Source organism: Enhydra lutris, unplaced genomic scaffold (genome assembly GCF_002288905.1).
Source record: "Enhydra lutris kenyoni isolate GAN:26980312 unplaced genomic scaffold, ASM228890v2 scaffoldscaffold34, whole genome shotgun sequence".
In the NCBI taxonomy this organism is placed as follows: domain Eukaryota; kingdom Metazoa; phylum Chordata; class Mammalia; order Carnivora; family Mustelidae; genus Enhydra; species Enhydra lutris.
In genome coordinates, this window is record NW_019154118.1 from 8,776,861 (window position 1) to 8,794,750 (window position 17,890).

General features: G+C 39.9%; 1 protein-coding gene across 6 annotated transcripts in view; it reads right to left on the minus strand.

The window, feature by feature from the left end:
* The window catches only part of LOC111153706 (family with sequence similarity 118 member B), a 50,899-nt gene that overhangs the window by 31,917 nt on the left and 1,092 nt on the right, over positions 1 to 17,890 (minus strand). For 4 of the 6 annotated variants that reach the window (XM_022512863.1, XM_022512867.1, XM_022512862.1 and 1 more), the window contains exon 2: positions 933 to 998. The exons of the other annotated variants lie outside the window; for them this stretch is intronic. The gene's annotated coding sequence lies outside the window, so the exon portion shown is untranslated. The remainder of the gene's footprint in view (positions 1 to 932; positions 999 to 17,890) is intronic. 6 annotated transcript variants of the gene reach the window in all.

Below are 17,890 nucleotides of genomic sequence, written 5' to 3' on the forward strand. Positions count from 1 at the left end.
ACAAAAGTGTGTACTCAACCAGCTTATTGATAATTAACAAATCAAATGTTTTACTCAGGTCATTGGTGAATTCAGTTCTATAATGTAGGCTGCACCCTTTCTTATCAGTGCATAAAACAAATTTTCCATTTTCTTCCTTCTAACACACACACACACAGACAGAACTGATATAGAGGAATTATATCTACACGCGCTAGGGCGGGATTCCTGTGTAGCCCCTCTCGAAGCATTTCCTCTACCTCTGCTTAACTCAGTTTGCTCTTACTTCCGTATCTAAATTGTATGTGCCTGACATCCTCTGTGTTCTGATAAGATCTGCATCACACTTATTTCCTGAAAATCTGCTGTAACGTAGTCACTGATAAAATGTCAGACTGATACTACCTACTCTTGATATTTTACCAGCAAAACACTGACCCATATAGGAGCAGTATATGAACGACCTCATTAGAAGTAGGTTTCTGAAAGACTTTAAAGAAATTTTTAAGAGATTTGCCCCAAATTCTAGAAAGTCTTTTTTAAAGATTTTATTTATTTGTCAGAGAGAGAGAGAGAGAGAGATAGGCAGAGGGAGAGGCAGACTCCCCGCTGAGCAAGGACCCTGATGCAGGACTCAATCCCAAGGCTCCGGGATCATGACCTGAGTGGAAGGCAGAGAGATGCTCAACCAACTGAGCCACCCACGCACTGCTAGAAAAAATTTTAATTCAAGTCCTAAGATCAACCATGTTGATATTCCAGGAAAATGAGCTCAGATGTTTCCATGTATATATTTCATGTATATATTTCATGTTTTCATGGTATTTTCAATTATAAAACCAAAGTAACATATCACGTACTGGGAACAAAACTGTTTCAAGAAGGAACAGTAACACATCCAAATTAAAATTTCATTTGAATTAGAAGCTGGCGACTGAAGTTGATGATTTTACCGTGCAAAGAATGATAACTTCCTTGTCACTGCTCTCTCTCCTGTGAAGCTTCTGAGAAGGTATACCCTGAAAACAATGACACATGTTGCTAAGGAAGGAGACTTTTTAATAAAATATTTTCTATGTATCAAGTAGTACAATCACACAATTTCATCGCAAATGGCAAAGGGTACTCACTGAAAATGAAATTAAATAAATCTTCAAGGGCAAGATTTTATGTTCTAGGGAATCTCTGAAAACTAAATCCCTCCTCTGAACAGTGTGGGTTATGTATGGCAAACACTGTCAAGGGCTTCCTTTTCAGACCAAAAGATACCAAAAGACCACTATACTGCTGCATACAAATGCAGGTTCATCCATGTTTGGGCATCCCAGAAGATCTCATCATTATAGAGGATCTCTCTCTGAGTTAAAATCTGAACAGCCTTAAAGAAGGGAAGACTTTTCTGTAGCAACAAAAATAAAAATGTTTATTAAGAATTAAAAAAAAAAAAAAAGGATATCCCACCTCACTTCCCCCCTTTTTACTTTCTTGAGGATTTCTGACTTCAAACAGTACTGAATTTGACAATTTAGAAAAAAGTTATATTTTGACAACATAAAGCTTGGCAAATGTTATTATTAAAAACCCTAAGTCTACCTGAATGTTAACAGTGATTAACTGTATTCATGGTCAATCTGAGGTGAAACACCTCAGAGGTCCCTACAACAACACTGGCCATGGAATCCAACCCCATTAAACAGCAAAACCAAGACAGAATATAAGATACAAAGTAGATTTGTTCTATAATTATTCTTAGAGTTAACTAAAAGGAAAATAACATGTTCTTCATTAAGATAAGCAAAGAGAAATCACTCAAGTCCAATTTATTCATTACTTTCAAGTTCATGTTCAAATGCATAAACAGATAAAAAATAATTGAATAGATACCCATCTTAGGTTCTTAATTATGTTTAAAACTCAGTTATCAGAATACCATAAACTTGCTTTGAGTGTATTCAATTTCTTTTTTTAATAAAGATTTTATTTATTTATTTGAGAGAGTGAGAGAGCATGCGCACAAGCCGGGGGGGTTGGGGGCAGAGGGAAAGGGAAAAGCAGACTTTCCACTGAGCAGGGAGCCTGATGTAGGGCTCGATCCCAGGACCCTGAGATCATGACCTGAGCTAAAGGCAGATGCTTAACCAACTGAGCCACCCAGGTGTACCCATATTAAATATCTTCTGATCTTGTCATATAACAGCTGTAATGTCTACTAAATGTCAGGTTCTTAAATTTCCCACTTAGAAGGGCAATGGAGGGGTGCCTAGGTGGCTCAGTCGGTTAAGTGTCTGACTTTGGCTCAGGTAGTGATCTTCTGGTCCCAGGATCGAGCTCCACGTCGGGCTCTGCACTCCACACAGAGGCTGCTTGGGATTCTCTCTCCCTCCCTCTCCCTCTCCACTTCCCAACAGCACACACACTCTAACAGATAAATAAATCTTAAAAAAAAAAAAAAAAAAAAAAGAGTGGCAATGGAACTTAAAAATATGTGGCTTTTTTAGAGGCTTAAAAACTGAGGCAGTCTTTTCCCGTAAAAAAAAAAAAAGAAGAGGGTAGACTACTAAATTTTGGGGTGATTCATATGCAATCCTATTTGGAGGAAGAAGAGAAAAAGCCCTGCAAATTTTTTAAAAACCGCTTCTAATTGGCAGTTCTATGAACACATACCATTTCCCTTTTTTTCAGCGAGAAGAAAGTATAGCTCATCCTTGAACAATGTGGGAGTTAGGGGCACAACCCCCTTCATGAAGTTGAAAATTCACATATAACTTTTGACTCCCCAAACCACTGTTGACATAAGCCTTACTAGTAACATAAACAGTTACTTAACACATATTTTCTATGTTATATGTATTATATACTATATTCTTATAACAAAGCAAGCAAGAGAAAATAAAATGTTAAGAAAATCACAAGGAAGAGAAAATACATTTATAGTGGTATACTGTATTTATCAAAAACAAATCTGCAGGGGCGCCCAGGTGGCTCAGTGGGTTAAAGCCTCTGCCTTCGGTTCAGGTCATGATCCCAGGCTCCTGGGATCCAGCTCTCCGTTCAGTGAGGAGCCTGCTTCCCCCTCTCTCTGTCTCTGCCTGCCTCTCTGCCTACTTGTGATCTCTGTCTGTCAAATACATAAATAAAATTAAAACAAAAACAAAAAACAAATCTGCATATAAGAAAACAATTCCATTTACAAACTGCACCAAAAATTAAAATACCTAGGAATAAACTTAACCGAAGAGATGAAAGACCTGTACTCTGAAAACTATTTACCGCTGATGAAAGGATTTCAAGATGATGCAAAAAAATGGAAAGACATTCCATGCTCAAGTTGGATGAATAAATACTGTTAAAATGTCTACACTACCCACAGTAATCTAAAGATTTACTGCAATCCCTACCAAAATACCAATGGCAATTTTCATAGAACTAGGATAACCAATCCTGAAATTTGTATGGAACCACAAAGACTCAAATTAGCCAAAGCAATCTTGAAAAAGAAAAAACAAAATAGGAGATACCACAACCCCAGATTTCACATTATGTTACAAAGCAGTAATAATTAAAACAGTATGGTACTGGCACAAACACAGACACATAGATCAATGGAATAGAACAGAAAACCCCCAAATAAACCCACAATTATAAGGTCAATTAATCTTTGACAAAGGAGGAATGAATATACAATGGGAAAATGTCTGTTCAATAAAACAGTGTTGGAAAAACTGGACATCCACATGCGAAATATCGAAAGTGGACCACTTTCTTTCACTACACACAAAAATAAACTCAAAATCGATTAAAGACATCTATGTGAGATCTGAAACTATAAAAATCCTAGAAGAGAACACAGGCAGTAATATCTTGGACACTGGCTGTAACATTTTTCTAGATATGTCTCTTGAGGCAAGGGAAACAAAAGCAAAAATAAATATTGGGACTACATGAGCATAAAAAGTTTCTTCACAAGAAAGGAAACAACCAACAAACCTAAAATGCAACCTACTGAATGGGAGAAGATACTTGCAAATGACAAGTCTGAAAAGGATTAGAATCCACAATATATAAAGAACTGCTACACCTCAACACCCAAAAAACAATCCAATTAAAAATGGGCAGAAGACATGAACAGACATTTCTCCAAAGACATACAGATAGCCAAAGACACACTGATGATGTTCAGCGTCACTCAGCATCAAGAAAATGTAAATCAAAACTACAATGAGGGGGCGCCTGGGTGGCTCAGTGGGTTGAGCCTCTGCCTTCAGCTCAGGTCATAATCTCAGGGTCCTGGAATCGAGCCCCACATCAGGCTTTCTGCTCACCAGGGAGCCCGCTTCCCCCCCAACTCTCTCTGCCTGCTTCTCTGCCTACTTGTGATCTCTGTCAAGTAAATAAATAAAATCTTAAAAAAAAAAAAAAACTACAATGAGATAATCACTTCACACCTGTCAGAATGGCTAAACAAAAAAACACAAATCACAAGTGTTGGCGAGGATGTGGAGAAGAAGGAACCCTCTTGCACTGTTGGTGGGAATGCAACCTGCTGCAGCCACTGTGGAAAACAGTATGGAGGTTCCTCAAAAAATTAAAAATAGAACTACCCTACAATCCAGTAATTGCAGTACTGGATATTGATCCAAAGAATACAAAAACACTAATTCAAAGGGATACATGCACCACTATGTTTACTGCAGCATTACTTACACCAGCCAAACTATGAAAGCAGCCCAAATGTCTATCAATAATTGAACTGATGAAGAAGAAATGGTATATACATAAAATGAAATATTACTCAGTCATAAAGAATCAAATCTTGCCATTTGCAACAACATGGACAGAGCTAGAGAATATAATGCTACTCAAGATAAGGCAGTAAAAGAAAGGCAAATACCGTAAGATCTCACTCATGTGAAATTTAAAAACAAAACAGGGGCGCCTGGGTGGCTCAGTGGTTTAAAGCCTCTGCCTTTGGCTCAGGTCATGATCTCAGGGTCCTGGGATCGAGCCCTGCATTGGGCTCTCTGCTTAGCAGGGAGCCTGCTTCCTCCTCTCTCTCTCTCTCTCTCTCTCTGCCTGCCTCTCTGCCTACTTGTGATCTCTGTCAAATAAATAAATAAATAAAATCTTAAAAAAACAAAACAAAAACAAAGAAGCAAAGGGGAAAAAAAAGAGACAAACCAAGAAGCAGACTTTTTTTTTTTTTTTAAAAGGAGGCTCCATACCCAGCGTGGAGTCCAACTCTGGGCTTGAACACACAACCCTGAGATCAAGACCTGAGCTGAGATCAAGAGTCCAATGCTTAACCAACTGAATCAACCAGGCACCCCAACAGTCTCTTAACTATAGAGAAACAACTGGTGGTACCCAGATGAGAGGAGGGGAGGAGGGAAGAGTAAAATTGGGAATAAGGATTAAAGAGTACACTTATCATGATTTAAAAAAAAATCTACATATAAATGGACCCATGCAATTCAAGCCTGTGTTTCAAGGTCAACTGTAGAATGTTTTGCTTCAGCAGGTCAAAGACCCATGTGTCTGAGCATTTTCTTTAGTGGTCTTACTTCAACTTCAACTTCGTGGGAAACTAGGGTAGAAAGAATGTACAGCAATGCATAGATAGGACTCAAAAAAAAAAAAACCAAAAAAAAAACCCACCCCAAAACAACAACAACAAAATGACAAATTGGGAAAGGAATCGATGAAAAAGAATTAAGAAATTTAAAAAAGATACTCTATGAAAAGTAAAATTCAGAGGCATGGGAAAAGATTACGGCAGGCATGGCTGGAACAACTCCAGTGATCGTGCTGGGTAAATTGGATCTTTACAAAGCACACAGTGGGTCTGAAACACAGGGCACTGAATCCATGTACTGATGTAAACCACCCGGCATGCAGGGGACTTAGGCAATACTCCACTAGATTGTCATTGATTAGGACCTTACGAATGTAGCGTGATGATTTACACTGGAAACTCTTAAACACAAGGAAAACTTCACAGAATCAAAAAACAGAAAATTAGAAAATGAGACCACCTAATTAAAAATGTTAAAAGGATTTAGAGCTACTGAGTTTGGAAGAAATAAAAGGGAAGTAAACCAAACCTGCTCTTATAGGGCAGTTTCCCTAAGGATTTCCTAAGCCCAATTCTCAAGACTATCCCTGCTCCTTTTAGAGACAAGAACCTTTGGCACCTCTACCATCCTTTGCTACAGAACAAAGGCTTTTGGCTTCAACCTGGAGACCTGTAAACTGGAATGGTAAAGTTTCAGCTTTTACTAAATGCTAGGTCTTAAGAGCATGTGATCCAACATCATTTCTTATTCACAGAATAGGAGATTTTTGTATGTTCAGCCGATCTATGAAATGAACTTAGATTTTGTGTTACTTTGGAATTATCTAATTCAAGACATGAGTGTAGGTGTTCATCGATTACCATCTACAGAACATTCACAGGATGGAAATTCTTAGTCCTATCATGGTATCATGTATTTTTGGCTTATGAACTTCTTTGAAATTGACTGATGAGAAACTCCTTCCTAGAAAGCCGAGGAACTCCATCCCTCTCTCTGGACACACTAGCCTCCTTCCTGGTACTCATATAGGCCCGGTACACTCTGGTCTAGGGGCTTTTGTTTGTATTGGTCGTTCCTTCTGCCTGGTATGCTTTTCCCAAGTTTCAAGTTTTTGCTCAAATCATACCTTCTCAATGATGCTAGCCTGGCCACCCTACTTAAATTTGCCACCTCTCCACTTAATGCATTAGCTGCTCTACTTTTTAAAGATTTTATTTATTTAGAGAGAGCATGTGCATGAGCAGGGGTAAGGGCAGAAGGGGAGGGAGAGAATCCCAAGCAGACTTGGCACTGAGCGCAGAGCCCAACGCAGGGCTCAATCCCATGAGCCTGCAATCATGACCCGAGCCACAAACAGGAGTCAGATGCTCAACCAACTGAGCTCCCCAGGCTCTCCTAACCATTTTACTTTTTATTTTAAAGCCCATACCACTAACATGCTAATTACATTTATGACAAGCATAATAAATATACTAATTATGTTCATTATTTGTCACCTGCCTCCTCCCACTGGGAAGTAAGCTTTTCAAAGGTAGGAATCTTTGTTTATTTCACAATATATCCCAAGATCATAGAACAGAGGGCTCAGTCTGTTGAGTGTCTGCTTTTGACTCAGGTCATGATCCCAGGGTCCTGGGATTGAGCCCTGCTTCTCTCTATCCCTCTGCCTGCCACTTCCCCTGCTTGTGTGCACACTCTGTCAAATAAATAAAATCCTAAAGAAAAAGACAGACTCCATATATTTGGGCGCCTGGGTGGCTCAGTGGGTTAAGCCTCTGCCTTCGGCTCGGGTCATGATCTCAGGGTCCTGGGATCGAGTCCCACATCAGGTTCTCTGCTCGGCGGGGAGTCTGCTTCTCCCTCTCTCTCTCTGCCTGCCTCTCTGCCTACTTGTGATCTCTGTCAAATAAATAAATAAAATCTTAAAAAAAAAAAGATCCTAGAACAGTATCTGGCACACGGTAGACTTTCAAATTTTACTGACTAAACTAACTCAAATGCAAAATGTTGCTCATGATTTGAATTACAAGAAAGAATTTCCTGTATTATAGACAACACATTTCCTACTAAAAGAAATACCCCATTAATGTTTTTAATGTAGCAAAAACCATGAAAGACCATTTCTTTTTAAAATGGAACATATGGGAAAAGCCACATTCCTGTGAACATTGCGTGCACAGCACATCCACATCCAGACTATCACTTTCCAGATATGGTAATGATCATAACAGTCAGTGACAGTAATCTGATTCTAGCTGACAAAAGAAAGATTTCAGACTTAAGGTTTCAAGACTGTCCTCTGACACTAACTGAACATTTTTATATATAAATCATTTTATTTTTGTAACTCAAGTTTCTGACATCTAAGATGTAAACTGATGCTTAAGGCAAGAACTCTTTCTGGCAAATGACTCCAGGACATCCGTACTTCAAGACTAAGAAATCAGTTTCTGTATTTTATGTATTAAATCTATCTAAAGTGCTTTCTTTGTGCACGACTAGAGAAGAAGAAAAGCTTATACAGAGGCAAAAGGGATTTCAAAACACAAATAGGATTAAGTCACAGTTTAAAAACATTCAATGGCTTCTCACTGTGGTTAATAAAATGAAACTCCTCACATGATGGCTACGAGACCCAGCTTGATCTGACACCAGCAGTCCTCTTTCTAACACCCCACCCACCCCTCTCCCTCATACACCAGACTCTAGAGCCACATAGGACACACACGCTTTCCCGGCTCACGCACAGAGCATGGCTTAGGGTGGTATATATTCCCAATATTCCTGCCTTCCTCCCATCCTTGAAGCCTCAGCTTACCTGTTACCTCATGGAGTCTGCTTATCCACCCCCTTCAAGCCCATTTACACTTCAGCTCCTTATCTGCATCTCTTCACACTTGCGATGACAGGCCTCTCCCATAAGAATAATTGTCCTCTTTTAGGACAAGTCCAGTTTGTCTTAGTTATCATCCTATCCCCAGCCCCTAACACGTTCTGTTATACAGTAAGTGTCTAGACAGCGCAGTTAAATGCTCAAATACTTGCTGACTGAAAGAGTATATGCCCACTATGAGTTAATTTGAGGTCTAAGAGATCAACAGATACTTTTAATTTTATAAGCTGTAGAAACAGAGTGAATGGGTCAAGCTGAAGTGTTGCATCTTTCATGCCAAACAAAACCTTCTGAGACTAATCTCCACCCCCCACCTGTTTTAAGACTAATGTTCAGTGCTACACACAGAAATTCTCACCTGCTTTGGAAATCCTCATCTTTTGGTTTTCTCCTTCCCAACTACATGAAAAAGAAACTAAGATTACATAATACTTTTGTGAAAAGCCTATAGATTTGCTTTATAAAACAAAGCTATGTGCACTTAATTCTGCCCACTTTTGGGGTACCTGGGTGGTCAGTCTGTTAAGAATCTGCTTTCCGGGGTGCCTGGGTGGCTCAGTGGGTGGGCCTCTGCCTTCGGCTCAGGTCATGATCTCAGGGTCCTGGATCGAGCCCTTCATCGGGCTCTCTGCTCGGCGGGGAGCCTGCTTCCCCCCCACCCCCCCCCCCTGCCTCTTTGCCTCCTTTTGATCTCTCCCTCTGTTAAAAAAAAAAAAAAAAAATTAAAAAAAAAAAAAAAAAAAAGGAGTCTGCTTTCCCCTTGAGTCATGATCCACGGATCCTAGGATAAGCCCCACATCTCATTGGGCACCCTGCTCAGCGGGGAGACTGCTTCTCCCTCTCCTACTCCCCCCCTGCTTATGTTCTCTCTCTCAAATAAGTAAGTAAAATCTTTAAAAAAAATCTTTTGTCCACTTTTTAAAAATTATTTTTATTAACATATAATGTATTATTTGCCCCAGGGGTACAGGTCTGTGAATCGTCAGGCTTATACACCTCACAGCACTCACCACAGCACATACCCTGTCCACTTCTATTGTACAGTTTTCCTATGGCCTGATCATGACTCCATTCTGCATATGTTAGAATGACAGGGATTGTATTAGTCCCAAACTGTTGAATTTTCACATTCAACTACCCATTAAAGGCCAGGCACTATGCTAACAATATTACTATTACCACACCCACCTCACCGCCACTAAACACTGTATAGTATTTACAATGAGCCAGGCATTGTTGTCTACGCTTTACAAATGTTCACTCTTCTATGAAGTGGACACTATTATTATCACATACCACAGATATCACAGATAATGGAACTGAGGCACACAGATGCTAAATAATTTGCTATGGGTCACACAGCTATTAAGGCATTAGCTATTAACACACTGGGAGACTGAAGGCCACATTGTGAAGACACAATGGAATATGGTCTCACCAAAGATGATTAAGATCATACCCTGAAGGGCCATGCCTTTTTTTTTTTTTTCAAAGATTTTATTTATTTATTTGACAGACAGAGATCACAAGCAGCCAGAGAAGCAGGCAGAGAGACAGGAGGAAGCAGGCTCCCCACTGAGCAGAGAGCCCGATGCGGGGCTTAATCCCAGGACCCTGGGATCATGACCTGAGCTGAAGGCAGAGGCTTTAACCCACTGAGCCACCCAGGCGTCCCCCCCCCTTTTTTTTTAAAGATTTATTTAATTTATTTGACAGAGATCACAAGTAGGCAGAGAGGCAGGCAGAGAGAGAGGAGGAAGCAGGCTCCCCTGCTGAGCAGAGAGCCGGATGTGGGGCTCGATCCCAGGACCCTGAGATCATGACCTGGGCCGAAGGCAGAGGCTTTAACCCACTGAGCCACCCAGGCGCCCCAAGGGCCATGCCTTTAAAAAGCCCTGCCTTTTAGGGGAGATAGAACTGTAAACAAATATTTATAACACATTTGTGCTAAGTTTAATATACTTGCATGAGGTACAGGAAAGATCAACAATTGTGCTCAAGGGAGATCAAAAAAAGCTTTATGGGAGATAGATACCACCACGGGAAAATTCAGTGAAATAATCAGTATTCATCTTCCTTTAGGTCTTGGAAGCATCTGACATTTAACTCCGTTCTCTTCTGGGTATCAGATTTTCCTGAGTCTCCTCCTGTCCCGCTGGGGTAAGCTCTTTTTCCTCTATCCCATCCCCAAATATTCAGGGTCCTCAGCAAACTGCTTTAGGCTCTCCATCGGGTCACTTCACATACCCTCCCCACCCCCACCAGCTACTCCAATGGCTTAAAAATACCAACTAAATGCTAAGGACTTCCTTATCTCAATCTCCCAGCTCAGACCTCTCCTGCGTTTGAGACCCAGGAGACACCTGGATTACACAGCCCTTCACAACTCAAACGTACTTTTAGACATACTTCAGACTTAAAGGTCAAAAAACAGTTCAACAATCTGTACCTTATCATGTGTTGTTAGGTCTCTGACCGGCAGAAATAATCTCTGGGTCACAGGGCTATGTGATTATTTCCCTCCTTCTGTTTCAAGACCAATGCAAATATTTACTGATTTTGAAAGAACGGTCATATACTTTATGAATGCGCTTGTAAGTCAATTTCGATCATTCTTAAGAGCAAGAGAATGATGAATGAAAGGCAACTCAGGAAAGTGGTTTAAGCTTGTACCCTTAGTCTAGCTTGATATTCTTTCCAGGATATTTGCTTTTTCCTAATAAAAATGAACTGAAAAAAACTCTCTTTGACCCGGAAATGAACTGAGAGATGAAAACATTATTTGGTCCTGAACCAGGAATCTGAAAGCTAAAAAAAAGGAGCTATGATCTGCTACAGAGGCCACCACAACTAGAAAGCTCAGGTGAAGTTTGAACGAACAGCTTTAAAAGCACAGCTTTACTGAGCAGGTAGCATCAGTCTTAAACAGTAGCCAGTAAAAGTACCTGAGGAAAGAAACAGGTAAGAGGAAAACAGGTTAGGAAGACCTAAAAACATACTTTGTTAAAGAGCGAAGGAGGTCAGTGCAAGAAGGAGGGAGGAGCTCACTGGTGGGAGCAGCGACAGAGGGCTGAGCAGCTCGAGCCCAAGGGACATGGACACTTTATCAGGAAAAGAAAGCACCTCTCCTCCTTGTCTAGCAAAGGAAAAGGTCCCCAGTAGGCCCCGTCGGAAATATGTCAAGTACAGTAAAGTACAAAGAGCAAATGAAAACCACCCTGTAATCCCACCTGGTGTTAATGACCACTGATATTTTGGTTTCCGTGGAGCAAAGCGGTTTTCAAGAGAAACTCTTGGAAGAAGTGCAAGCCTGCTGGTTTCACACTCATCAGTTCCGAAAACTGTATTTGTTAGAGCTTGCCCCTGCTTTTACACGGAATTTTCTGCATTACATATAAATCTCTCTTTTCATTTTTTTTCTTTCAACTTTTCTTCCTTCCTCTGAGTAAGATTAATTTTTTAACAGTACTCAAATAGCCTACAGATTCATCAAAAGAGCAGTAGCAGGTGCTCCTACAGTAGAAGAAAGAAAGCAGCAGAACATTTCTAGTGCCTGAGGGCAGTGAGGGAATGAGGGAATGAGGGTGAATGAGACCGAGGAGGGAGAGAGCAGATGGCTGGACCATCCCCAGTCCTGCTGGACATGGCTTAATGGGCTCTGTAAAACTGTGGGGTGAAGCACTAAGTTCTCATTACATGCAGGGGCTTGCCATTTTGGGGGGGGCTGATACTCATTCTGGCAATTGACTATGGAAAGCTGCTCCAATGCAGAGACCAAAAACTGAAAAACTTTAATGGGTCCTCTCTGAAGCTATCAGTGCCATATAACGAGAATGGATGTTACGAAAAAAGATCAAAGAGAAAGAAAAGAGGGGAGGAGGGGGAAATCAGAGAAATAGAAGAAGATAATGTCCCAGAACGGAAGGACGTTACTTTCCAGGATGAAAGGGTCTGCTGAGAACCAGAATGATAGATGAGGAAAGTCCCATACTCTGGTACCTCATTAAGAAAGCCCGGAACACCAGGGATAGAATATTCTCAAAGCTTCCAGTTAGAGAGAAAAGAAAAAAACCAACGAAACAAGGTCTCATAAAAAAGGACTTGATTGCTATGTCTCTAGAGCAATTACAGACACCAGACAGCACAATCATGCCTTCAAAATTCGGAGGGGAAATTACTTCCAACCTAGAATTCTATAACATTTCCAAACTACCAGACAAGTATTATGGGCATTCAAATACTTCTTAGGAAATAAACAGGCAAGCCAAGAAATGGGTCATGGGTGAAAGCCCATGAGGAGAGGGAAGGACAAAGGTAGTTCCTGAATGATACCTGAATAGTTCTCCATTGGAAACATCAAGTGACACATCTGAGCTCATGGAAAATATTACTAATAAGAATGTGGCAATTATGTTGGAGCATCTGGGAAAAAATTAACAGTATGCACGTATAAACACGTATGCACGTTAAAAACAGTCAAAGGTCAACCTAAACACAAGAGAGGAACTGAGACAGATCATCGAGCTCAACAGGCTAATCACTGGCGGAGAAAAAAGCAAGACATAACATATCAAATGATTTAAAAATATGAAGATAATGCCTGAGAAAAGAACAAAATAACGGAGTGGCTGCCTCTAAAGAACGAGATTATGAGGTGGGGAGAATGGAGGGACTGCCCCCCACCCCATTCTTCTAACACTCTTTCTTTGAACCATGTATGTTGATTACTTAAAAAAAAACAAAATAAGAAGGGAAAAAATAGCAACATTTAAAATCTGCCATTTTTCTTTCTACATGCTTTAGTAACCTAACCTTTCTTCCAGTCTAACCATAAACAAATGAACTTTTTGGTTGGAGGCCTTGTTGAGCAGGAAGGAGGGAGGGCAAAAGATTCCTGAGCTTTTAACTCAACATTTTCCTGAATCAAAATTTCTAGAGGAGGGATGTGTAGATTTAAAGGTAACAGCGGTTCTCCCCATCAAGCAAGTTGGGGAAATGCTGCCTAGTACCTAGGGATCAGTAAACTCCAGCGTGGGTTTGGTTTTCTAACTCAGTTATAACAGTGCAGCTCTCCTATTAACAGATAGTGGAGATGATTTTCGTTAACGCAACAGTATCATTAGAATAAAACGCTTACAGTATATTCCAATCATTAACAACTGAAACACACAAAAACAACAATCTAATCTTTAACTTACTGTTGTTCAAATTTTCAAATGCAGAAAATAGATTTATTCAACTTGAGCAACTATCTGTTGCAAATACCTTCTTGAATTTCTCTAGAGATCCTGACATCATCTGGCTTTTATCCAACCACATGGTTGAATAGTCCCTCAGTTTTATATTGTTCATGTTCTAGAACCATGGTTTTCCATCTTCACCCTTCCAATGTATAGAAAATGCTCTAATGTAATGATCTTATTTTAATTTATAATCATGAAATGCTAGTAACTTGAGTACCTTCTACATGCTAGGCATCCCATATATTGATCTGGTTGATAACTGCAACAATACTATTAGGTATTATTAATTATGTGACACATACGGAAAAACGGAGGCTGAGAATAAATGCTTGTAAATGACAAAGCCTTGTGCAAACCCCAGTGTTTTCAAAGCTCATGCTCTAAAAATACCACGCTGCCTTACTTCTGGCAAGCACTGGAATTTCAGAAATCATCTAAATGTTCACCACACCTGCTTTTTGGGGTGACAAATTTAAGGTCCAAAACACTAAAGTGAGTCACCTAAGTGGCAGAATTAGGCTAAATTCCATATCTCTTGATTCTTACCCTACTGAAGGCTTACTTAACAATCTATGAACCTGGTGCTATACTGGTATGCAGGACATACCTAATATTTTGGGGGCCTTAACCACGTGCTAAGTTCTACACAAGCGCTTTAACCTACATGAACTCACTTAATCCTTACAGGAGCCCTAAGGCAGACACGATCCACATTTCACAAGACAAAGAAGCTCAAGTGAGAGAGGTTAAGTAACTTGCACAAGGTTAAAGAGATAGCAGGGTGCAGAGTCAGGATTCTGAAACCATCTTTCTGAATCCAAAGTGCAAGATCTGAGCCAATGCGCTCTGAACGTCCTTAAGGTACAGGCTGCACGTCCCTTCTGAAAGCCCAGTTTTATTTTTCTAATTAAAAGAGCATGCATGATGTGAGGGCTTTTCTCGAATCCTGATGCAAACAAATTAACTACTTAAAGAGACCAGCTGCAAAATTTGTCCACTGACTCCTTGCTTAGTGATACTAAGAAAGGTGTGATAATGGTATTGTGGTTTTGTTAAAAACCAGTTCTTATCTTTTACAGACAGACACACTGAGTGTTTACAGATGCTTCAACATCATCTGGGAGGTCAGGGTGGGTACAGAACAAGAGTGGCCCTGTGTTGGTTGGTTGTAGAGGCTGGCTGATGGAGACATGGGGTTCATTATTTTCCCTACTTCTATAAATGTTTGAAATTTACAATTAAGAAAAAAATGCATGATTAAAAAAACTAGAAAAAACACGATATTAACAGTATTTGGGAAACAGAGCTATGAAAGATTCCCCCCCTACACATTTTCTGTATTACTTTTATAATGGAAAACACAAACTATTTAAAGAAATTCTCTGTATTTTCTCTAAATAGGCAGAGCAAAACTGCCCGTAATCTGTCGTATAAGTACCGCGCGCTAACCAATTGCGCCACTGGAGCTCCGGCCAAAACTGCCCGTAATCTAAGAAGGTCAAAACATCATGACAAAAGCATTTCCCATCTCTTCACCAGTTAACTACTTTTTAAAAACTTTTAGAAAGGTCACTTTGTAAGGGTAAGTAAGATCTTCAAATATAAATTAGCCAAAAGCATAACAGCACGTAAGAGAGAAATAAATTAGAGGACGATTTAACAAATACAACTAAATATACAATTCCTTTCAATAGTTAGCATTGGTCAAAGACCTTGATTGTGTAGTAATGCTGACTTTCCTAAATGGTCAAAAAGGCCACAGGCTAGGGATCTCCTTAGCCTATGGTGTGGTCAGATGGGGACCGGACTTAGCCTCAGCTTCCAGGCGAGCCAGCTGTCTTCTGCGGGCACCCTCCAATTTTCCTCCATGAAACAACATTTCCACATGTACCATGATATGAAAAAGTTTGGCAAGTACTGGTCTAAGCCAGACCTGCCTTGAGCATCACTCAAAAGCCAAATGAAATGCTGACATGGAAAAAACAACTAACACCGATATTATGGGTTATAACACAATGTTTCAGAAGACCACTGCTTTCTAATTTTTTTTTCCCTATCTGCACTCCCTCTCATGCCCCATATTGGGGAATCTTACCGTCTATTCCAGCACCATTCAATGAAGTGACCTTCAAATATGTATGTTAGCTCAGTGGCATAAGGTTAAACTCTGGGGACAAGAGCAGAATCCTGATTCTCTGTGCTTATGCTAAATGTATGCAAGCTAAGTCTGAAGTAAGTTCCACTTGTTAAGAAAGGACGTAAGTGTCAATGGAAAAATCCTCAAAGAATAGAATGTTGGAGTTCTAAGGATCTTCTTTTAAAGACAAAAAACTGGGGCGCCTGGGTGGCTCAGTCTTGTTAAGCCTTTGCCTTCTGCTAAGGTCATGATGCCAGGGTTCTGGGATGGAGCTTGCATCAGGCTCCCTGCTCAGTGGGAAGCCTACTTCTAACCTCTCCCGCTCCCCCTTCTTGTGGTCTCTCTCTCAAATAAATAAATAAAATCTCTTTAAAAAAAAAAAAAAAAAAAAAAGGACAAAAAAACCGAGCCCAAGTTACTTGTTCAGGTTCACAAGCAGCTAAGCTGGGACTAGTCCCCAGATCTCCCAGCTGCCAGTAACTGCACTTTCCAAGACATCTCCAAGGAGTTCCTGCTAATTCCCTCTTTGAATCTAAAACCAAAAACCATCCAAGTACTTCTTGCTCTTCAGGGAACTGAACTCTTGTTAGTCTGCAACTTACAAATCATTATTTGAGAAGTCAGAATCTAACTTCATGCCACTTATTAATCTTAAATTTGTGATATTTAAACACAAGTTCCTTTATTAGTCACTCTTTGTTTATATTTGTGAAATTACAAGGTCATCTTGTTCTTGGACGCTTCTGGAAATAGCCTCAAAAACGAATTATGAAGTACTTCTTTAAATAGTTATGTGGAGGGGACACACAACGATATATCAAAATCTGTGTAAATAAATCATGTTTGTAGAACGAAGGCAACACTAGACACCACTAATAGAATTTTCTTCCTTCTACTGAGAAAACAGTACAGACAAGAGGAGTCCCCAAACAAAAGGAGAATGTGACACGTGTTGAAGTTGGAAAGTATGTAAGTACAGGAAAATTAATTGCCTAAAATAAAATCAATTGAATGACAAAGGGAAAAGAGGCAATATAGCATTAAAAAAAAAAGACAGACAACATATTTGCATAAATTCCTGTATATGCAGAGAGCAACTCTAACCACATGCTTTAAATATTAAGATATAACTTCTGTACCCATATTGGATAAAGTTGTATTATGATAAAAAAAAAAAAAAACAACCTTTGAATTCTTCTTTCTCTAGAAGAAAAAATTGACCAGTGTTTTTATTCTTAGGCACTGTAGTGTGTACCTTGGGTTACCCTGAAACCCAAGAACACAAGTTCTGTGTCACCAAGCATTGACATCTGAGTTGGTTCTTCATTTGTTTCATACCACAGAATGCCAATTCTGCAAGAACACGTGTCATTTCTGGAATGCCATTAAGCACAGGTTAAGGAAGGAAGAGCCCTTATACAAAATCATAAAAGTCCTATACCTAAAACAAATTTGTAATTAATGTAATGATATAAATTTAAATCTTGACATTCACATTTCAGAGTCCTTGGAAAAGGAGGCTTCACCTTACCTGTGAATTTGCCAGGAAAAGAAAAAGAGAGAGAGAGAGAGCAGTTGTGTCCCAACCTCCCTTGGGAATTCTTTGAATTTATATCCTGATCATCTGTCTTATTACAGAAACATACATACACAAACCTTCCTCCCCACTCTTTACAAATACATTTACTCCTACCTCCATTCTTCAGATCAAAAGCAGACAGAGAGAAGACAATGCAAATGTTCGACACATCTAATATACGTCTGTGAACGCACTGCATTCATCTAAAGAATGAATATTTGTGGGTTTACTCTGTGCCTAAAGTGGGGATTACAAAGAAACCATGAGTCTTCAAGGTACTCAAGACTTCAGCTGCAGCTGCCAACCACACATCCTGACTTGTATTCATAATCAGTTCAAACGCAAAGAACAGTACAGTGTAAGGAGAAAGATCACGGGATAAAGCATAACCTCTTTACTGTTCCCCTAGCCTGCAGCATCCCGGCTGAATCTGTCCTGCATTCGACTGCCAGATTCATTTCTAGGATTCAAGGAGTCTCTCTCCTG